The sequence below is a fragment of the Lolium rigidum genome, chromosome 2, assembly GCF_022539505.1.
Source record: "Lolium rigidum isolate FL_2022 chromosome 2, APGP_CSIRO_Lrig_0.1, whole genome shotgun sequence".
Classification (NCBI taxonomy): Eukaryota; Viridiplantae; Streptophyta; class Magnoliopsida; order Poales; family Poaceae; genus Lolium; species Lolium rigidum.
Genome location: NC_061509.1, coordinates 202,366,238 through 202,375,059, shown reverse-complemented (window position 1 = coordinate 202,375,059; position 8,822 = coordinate 202,366,238).

Below are 8,822 nucleotides of genomic sequence, written 5' to 3'. Positions count from 1 at the left end.
GTGTATAGATACACTAGTTTGGCAAAGAGATAGTGAAATACAAGTAATATGGATGATTGTAAGTGCTAATTGCAATCTGAAATAAAAATAGCAGCAAGCAAACATGTACCATAATTGGTTGTAAATGGTGTTTCAATGCTTAGAAACAAGGCCTAGGGATCATACTTTCACTAGTGGACACTCTCAACAATGATGTCATAATTGAATACATAAATATTATCTCTTCACTATGCTACTCTGAACCACTCTCTGATTGGATAACAAACACAAATTCATCGCGTAGGACTGCATAAGCACTCCTTAAAAGTTCGTGTTCCCAATCTATGGACTCCCCATGCTATCACTTTGAGCATACAAAGATGGTACTAACAAGACACCACAATTCATAAGTATTGAGACACACACGGTATGCACACCGTCACCTTCACACCGTGGGACAAGGTGTCCCCGGAGATCACATAATAAAACCACTTTAGTAACATAATAGTTGAAGAATAACATCTACTTATTCAACTAGATTACAAAGCTCATGGTCACATAAAGATCATACCATGAGAGAGAGAGATAGACCACATAGCTACCGGTAAAGCCCTCAGCCTCGGGGGAAAACTACTCCCTCCTCATCATGGGAGTCAGCAACAACAATGAAGATGGCGGTGAAGTCGATGAAGATGGATCCGGGGGCAATTCCCCGTCCCAGCAGGGTGCCGAAACAGAGACTTTTGTCCCCCGACTTGTCTGCGATGGCGGTGGAGCTACGGAACTTTTCATGGACGGAGGCTGGATGATTTAGGGTTTTCACGTCGGGAGGCATCTTATAGGCGGAAGGGCGAGGTCGGTGGGCTCCATGGGGGCCCACACCACCCCTAGGCGCGGCTAGGGGCTGGGCCGCGCCAAGGGCAGGTGTGGGCGCCTCCTCGCCATCCTTTGTCTGCCCTCTGGACTTCGTCTTCGTTACGGTAAAATAGGAACTTCGGCTTTTGTTTCGTCCAATTCTGAGAATATTTCCTGTACAACTTTTCTGAAATACAAAACAACAGAAAACAGGGTAGTGACACTGTGGCATCTTGTCAATAGGTTAGTTGTGGAAAATGTATAAAAGTGACACGAAGTGTAAAAAAACATATAGAAATCGGTGTAAAACAAGAATGGAGCATCAAAAATTATAGATACGTTTGCAACGTATCAGTCGGCCAGACCACCCCTAGAGCCTCGTGGATTCTCAGCTTGCCGCCATGGGTAAACTAACGAAGAACGAGAAGCATAGGTACAAGGCTAAGAGATAGAAGAACAAAAAAGTGTAGTGAATTGTTAGATTAGATTGGTGTTATTCAAACGGCCATCACCTCTCAAATATGTATAAGGCCTTTGGTCTTCCCGTACAAGCAATGGACTCCTTTGCACTTACCATATAAGAAAATGACTCTAGTTTCCGCCCAAAAACCCTAGATCTACCCTTACTCGAATAGAATCCGGATACAACTATGTTTCTATCCTACTTCTTGTCTTGGCTCTATAGATTGCTTCATAGCTTGGATGGACATTCTCCAAATAGCAAACTTGTGTGTTTCAAAGAGAGAAACACCTCTCATGTTGATCACTTCTCCATCTAAGTCCGTCTTGATGCATCTCCGAGACCATCTTCAACTTCATGTCGGATCCGTCAGGCAGAATGTTACCCGGATACTGGCAAGGTTCTATGGCCTGCGAGGTATGTCGGATCAAGATGATCCCAATATCAAAGTTTTACATCTTAACGACACGAATAACTTCCATTTTGAGAATCGTTTCATCCAGGGCTGTCTTGATGCATCTTCAAACACATCTTCAAGTTGAGGTTGATACACCAGGTGGTAGGGTTGTTACCTGATACGTCTCCGACGTATCGATAATTTCTTATGTTCTATGCCATATTATTGATGATACCTACATGTTTTATGCACACTTTATGTCATATTCGTGTATTTTCTGGAACTAACCTATTAACAAGATGCCGAAGTGCCGCTTGTTGTTTTCTCGCTGTTTTTGGTTTAGAAATCCTAGTAACGAAATATTCTCGGAATTGGACGAAACAAAGACCCAGGGGCCTATTTCGCCACGAACCTTCCAGAAGACCGAAGAGCATACGAAGTGGGGCCACGAGGTGGCCAGACCACATGGCGGCGCGGCCAAAGGGGGGCCCGCGCCGCCCGTGGTGTGGGCCCCTCGTCAGCCCCCGACTCCGCCCTTCCGCCTACTTAAAGCCTCCGTCGCGAAACCCCCGATGCGAAAAACCACGATACGGAAAACCTTACCGAGACGCCGCCGCCGATCCCATCTCGGGGATTCGGAGATCTCCTCCGGCACCTCGCCGGAGAGGGGATTCATCTCCCGGAGGACTCTACACCGCCATGGTCGCCTCCGGAGTGATGAGTGAGTAGTTCACCCCCGGACTATGGGTCCATAGCAGTAGCTAGATGGTTGTCTTCTCCTCATTGTGCTTCATTGTTGGATCTTGTGAGCTGCCTAACATGATCAAGATCATCTATCCGTAATACTCTATGTTGTGTTTGTCGGGATCCGATGGATAGAGAATACCATGTTATGTTAATTATCAAGTTATTACATATGTGTTGTTTATGATCTTGCATGCTCTCCGTTACTAGTAGAGGCTCGGCCAAGTTTTTGCTTTTAACTCCAAGAGGGAGTATTTATGCTCGATAGTGGGTTCATGCCCGCATTGACACCTGGGACAGTGACGTAAAGTTCTAAGGTTGTGTCTGTGCTGTTGCCACTAGGGATAAAACATTGGCGCTATGTCCGAGGATGTAGTTGTTGATTACATTACGCACCATACTTAATGCAATTGTCTCGTTGCTTTGCAAATTAATACCGGAAGGGGTTCGGATGATAACCCGAAGGTGGACTTTTTAGGCATAGATGCAGCTTGGATGGCGGTCTATGTACTTTGTCGTAATGCCCAATTAAATCTCACTATACTTATCATGTCATGTATGTGCATTGTTATGCCCTCTCTATTTGTCAATTGCCCGACCGTAATTTGTTCACCCAACATGCTTTTATCTTATGGGAGAGACACCTCTAGTGAAGCTGTGAACCCCGGTCCATTCTTTTAATACTTGAAATACAAATCTGCTGCAATACTTGTTTTCTGCTTAAGCAATCATCTTCCACACAATTCGGTTAATCCTTAGTTGCATCCAAAATACACAAATTAGAGGCAAAACAATAGCAAAAGTGTTCGGGAAAGTAGATACGTTTTGGACGTATCATTGCGCCGCACTACATCCCGCCGCCATCAACCTTCAACGTGCTTCTTGGCTCCTCCTGGTTCGATAAACCTTGGTTTCTTTCTGAGGGAAAACTTGCTGCTGTGCGCATCATACCTTCCTCTTGGGGTTCCCCAACGAACGTGTAGAAATACACGCGCCATCAAGCATATTTTCTCACGGCGCAGCATTGCTCGGGGAGATCAAGACACGCTGCAAGGGGAGTCTCCACTTCCCAACCTCTTTACTTTGTTTTTGTCTTGCTTTATTTTATTTACTACTTTGTTTGTCTGCATTATATCAAAACACAAAAAAATTAGTTGCTAGCTTTACTTTATTTACTTGTCTTGCACTCTATATCAAAAACACAAAAAAATTAGTTACTTGCATTTACTTTACTTGATTCATCATGTTTCCTTTTAATTTTACCACAAAAACATACTGGTAGGACGCGGGTCTATCATTGGGAGAAACAATATAGAAGAATTCTTCGATCATGTTAGTACCATTGAAGATTTTGAAGATAGACACTTGGTAGAACTTGCTCCTACTTATGAAATTGCTGCTGTTGCTTTAGTTCGCATGTTGGAAACTAAATTTGTTAATCTCAATCCTATAATCCAACACATGTTTCTTACACTTGGTGATTTGGAAGAGGGGGAAAAGAAAGATTTTGTTTTAGAAACCCTTCTTAGAGAATTTGGTGGTCTAGCAAGAGAGGCTAGAAAGGTCTTTGCTAAATTTAATATGCTTGGTTCTACATACTAATTTTTGTTGGTCTCCTTGAAAAAATGGACATGGATAGAATAAGGTACACTAATAATGCTAATGATGGTGGGGAGATCAAAGCTACAAATACCATGTAAACTCCTAGCTATGAATGATGCACTAGAAAATAACTTTGCTTGGCTTGTTCTCGAAAATTTGTCTCGATGAGAGTAGCAAGCCCAAGACTAATGAATAGGAAGACGCTAAAACTTATGTATCCAATATACTATGCATGGTTGAGAAAACTCCAAACCCTGCTGTCAGATGCACCACCACTTGATAACACTTGATATACACTTTCTGCGCCTAGCTGAATGGCGTTAAAGAAAGCGCTTATGGGAGACAACCCATGTTTTTACTACAGTATTTTGTGTTTTATATTTGAGTCTTGGAAGTTGTTTACTACTGTAGCAACCTCTCCTTATCTTAGTTTTATGTTTTGTTGTGCCAAATAAAGTCTTTGATAGTAAAGTAAGTACTAGATTTGGATTACTGCGCAGTTCCAGATTTCTTTGCTGTCACGAATCTGGGTCTACCTCCCTGTAGGTAGCTCAGAAAATTAAGCCAATTTACGTGCATGATCCTCAGATATGTACGCAACTTTCATTCAATTTGAGCATTTTCATTTGAGCAAGTCTGGTGGCCTAATAAAATCCATCTTTACGGACTGTTCTGTTTTGACAGATTCTGCCTTTTATTTCGCATTGCCTCTTTTGCTATGTTGGATGAATTTCTTTGATCCATTAATGTCCAGTAGCTTTATGCAATGTCCAGAAGTGTTAAGAATGATTGTGTCACCTCTGAACATGTTAATTTTTATTGTGCACTAACCCTCTAATGAGTTGTTTCGAGTTTGGTGTGGAGGAAGTTTTCAAGGATCAAGAGAGGAGTATGATGCAATATGATCAAGGAGAGTGAAAGCTCTAAGCTTGGGGATGCCCCGGTGGTTCACCCCTGCATATTCTAAGAAGACTCAAGCGTCTAAGCTTGGGGATGCCCAAGGCATCCCCTTCTTCATCGACAACATTATCGGGTTCCTCCCCGAAACTATATTTTTATTCCGTCACATCTTATGCACTTTGCTTGGAGCGTCGGTTTGTTTTTGTTTTTTGTTTCGTTTGAATAAAATGGATCCTAGCATTCACTTTGTGGGAGAGAGACACGCTCCGCTGTAGCATATGGACAAGTATGTCCTTAGGCTCTACTCATAGTATTCATGGCGAAGTTTCTTCTTCGTTAAATTGTTATATGGTTGGAATTGGAAAATACTACATGTAGTAATTCTAAAATGTCTTGGATAATTTGATACTTGGCAATTGTTGTGCTCATGTTTAAGCTCTTGCATCATATACTTTGCACCCATTAATGAAGAAATACTTAGAGCTTGCTAATTTGGTTTGCATATTTGGTTTCTCTAGAGTCTAGATAACATCTAGTATTGAGTTTTGAACAACAAGGAAGACGGTATAGAGCCTTATAATGTTTACAATATGTCTTTTATGTGAGTTTTGATGTACCGTTCATCCTTGTGTTTGTTTCAAATAACCTTGCTAGCCTAAACCTTGTATCGAGAGGGAATACTTCTCATGCATCCAAAATACTTGAGCCAACCACTATGCCATTTGTGTCCACCATACCTACCTACTACATGGTATTTATCCGCCGTTCCAAAGTAAATTGCTTGAGTGCTACCTTTAAAATTCCATCATTCACCTTTGCAATATATAGCTCATGGGACAAATAGCTTAAAAACTATTGTGGTATTGAATATGTACTTATGCACTTTATCTCTTATTAAGTTGCTTGTTGTGCGATAACCATGCTTTCGGGGGACGCCATCAACTATTCTTTGTTGAATATCATGTGAGTTGCTATGCATGTCCGTCTTGTCTGAAGTAAGAGAGATCTACCACCTTAATGGTTGGAGCATGCATATTGTTAGAGAAGAACATTGGGCCGCTAACTAGAGCCATGATTCATGGTGGAAGTTTCAGTTTTGGACATATATCCTCAATCTCATATGAGAATAATTATATGAGAATAATAATTGTTGCCACATGCTTATGCATTAAAGAGGAGTCCATTATCTGTTGTCCATGTTGTCCCGGTATGGATGTCTAAGTTGAGAATAATCAAAAGCGAGAAATCCAAAATGCGAGCTTTCTCCTTAGACCTTTGTACGGGCGGCATGGAGGTACCCCATTGTGACACTTGGTTAAAACATGTGCATTGCAAAGATCCGGTAGTCCAAGCTAATTAGGACAAGGTGCGGGCACTATTAGTATACTATGCATGAGGCTTGCAACTTGTAAGATATAATTTTCATAACTCATATGCTTTATTACTACCGTTGACAAAATTGTTTCATGTTTTCAAAATAAAAGCTCTAGCACAAATATAGCAATCGATGCTTTCCTCTTTGAAGGACCATTCTTTTTTACTTTTATGTTGAGTCGGTTCACCTATCTCTCTCCACCTCAAGAAGCAAACACTTGTGTGAAGCTGTGCATTGATTCCTACATACTTGCATATTGTACTTGTTATATTACTCTATGTTGACAATTATCTATGAGATATACATGTTACAAGTTGAAAGCAACCGCTGAAACTTAATCTTCCTTTGTGTTGCTTCAATACCTTTACTTTGATTTATTGCTTTATGAGTTAACTCTTATGCAAGACTTATTGATGCTTGTCTTGAAGTACTATTCATGAGAAGTCTTTGCTTTATGATTCACTTGTTTACTCATGTCATTTCCATTGTTTTGATCGCTGCATTCACTACATATGTTTACAAATAGTATGATCAAGTTTATGATGGCATGTCACTTCAGAAATTATCTTTGTTATCGTTTTACCTGCTCGGGACGAGCAGAACTAAGCTTGGGGATGCTTGATACGTCTCCGACGTATCGATAATTTCTTATGTTCCATGCCATATTATTGATGATACCTACATGTTTTATGCACACTTTATGTCATATTCGTGCATTTTATGGAACTAACCTATTAACAAGATGCCGAAGTGCCGATTCTTTGTTTCTCGTTGTTTTGGTTTCAGAAATCCTAGTAACGAAATATTCTCGGAATTGGACGAAATAAAGACCCAGGGGCCTATTTTGCCACGAACCTTCTAGAAGACCGAAGAGCATACGAAGTGGGGCCACGAGGTGGCGACACCACAAGGCGGCGCGGCCAAGGGGGGGCCCGCGCCGCCCTATGGTGTGGGCCCCTCGTCAGCCCTCCGACTCGCCCTTCCGCCTACTTAAAGCCTCCGTCGCGAAACCCCCGAGGCGAAAAAACCACGATACGGAAAACCTTCCGGAGACGCCGCCGCCGCCAATCCCATCTCGGGGATTCGGGAGATCTCCTCCGGCACCCTGCCGGGAGGGGATTCATCTCCGGAGGACTCTACACCGCCATGGTCGCCTCCGGAGTGATGAGTGAGTAGTTCACCCCTGGACTATGGGTCCATAGCAGTAGCTAGATGGTTGTCTTCTCCTCATTGTGCTTCATTGTTGGATCTTGTGAGCTGCCTAACATGATCAAGATCATCTATCTGTAATACTCTATGTTGTGTTTGTCGGGATCCGATGGATAGAGAATACCATGTTATGTTAATTATCAAGTTATTGCATATGTGTTGTTTATGATCTTGCATGCTCTCTGTTATTAGTAGAGGCTGCGGCCAAGTTGATGCTAGTAACTCCAAGAGGGAGTATTTATGCTCGATAGTGGATTCATGCCTGCATTGACACACGGGACGAGTGACGAAAGTTCTAAGGTTGTCTTTGTCTTGTTGCCACTAGGGATAAAACATTGATGCTATGTCCGAGGATGTAGTTATTGATTACATTACGCACCCTACTTAATGCAATTGTCTGTTGCTTTGAAACTTAATACTGGAAGGGGTTCGGACGATAACCTGAAGGTGGACTTTTTAGGCATAGATGCAGTTGGATGGCGGTCTATGTACTTTGTCGTAATGCCCAATTAAATCTCACTGTACTTATCATGACATGTATGTGCATTGTTATGCCCTCTCTATTTGTCAATTGCCGACCGTAATTTGTTCACCCAACATGCTTTTATCTTATGGGAGAGACACCTCTAGTGAACTGTGGACCCCGGTCCATTCTTTTAATACTTGAAATACAAATCTGTCTGCAATACTTGTTTCTACTGTTTTCTCGTGCAAACAATCATCTTCCACACAATACGGTTAATCCTTTGTTACAGCAAGCCGGTGAGATTGACAACCTCACTTGTTTCGTTGGGGCAAAGTACTTTGGTTGTGTTGTGCGGGTTCACGTTGGCGCGGAATCCACGGTGTTGCGCCGCACTACATCCCGCCGCCATCAACCTTCAACGTGCTTCTTGGCTCCTCCTGGTTCGATAAACCTTGGTTTCTTTCTGAGGGAAAACTTGCTGCTGTGCGCATCATACCTTCCTCTTGGGGTTCCCCAACGAACGTGTGAAATACACGCCATCAGGCAATTAACAAAATAAAGACCATACGTGACAAGATGATTACTATGAGATTCGTTTGGGCATTACAACATGAAATATAGACCATAATCCAACTGCGTCTATGACTAATAATCCACCTTCAGGTTATCGTTCGCACCTCTTTCAGTATTAAGTTGCAAGAAATAGATTATCGCATTAAGCAAAGTGTGTAAAGTAAACAATAGAATTATCTTTAGACAAAGCATTGTTGTTTTCTCCCTAGTAGCAACAACACATCTACAACCTTAGAAGTTATTTTCACTCTCCCAGATTACT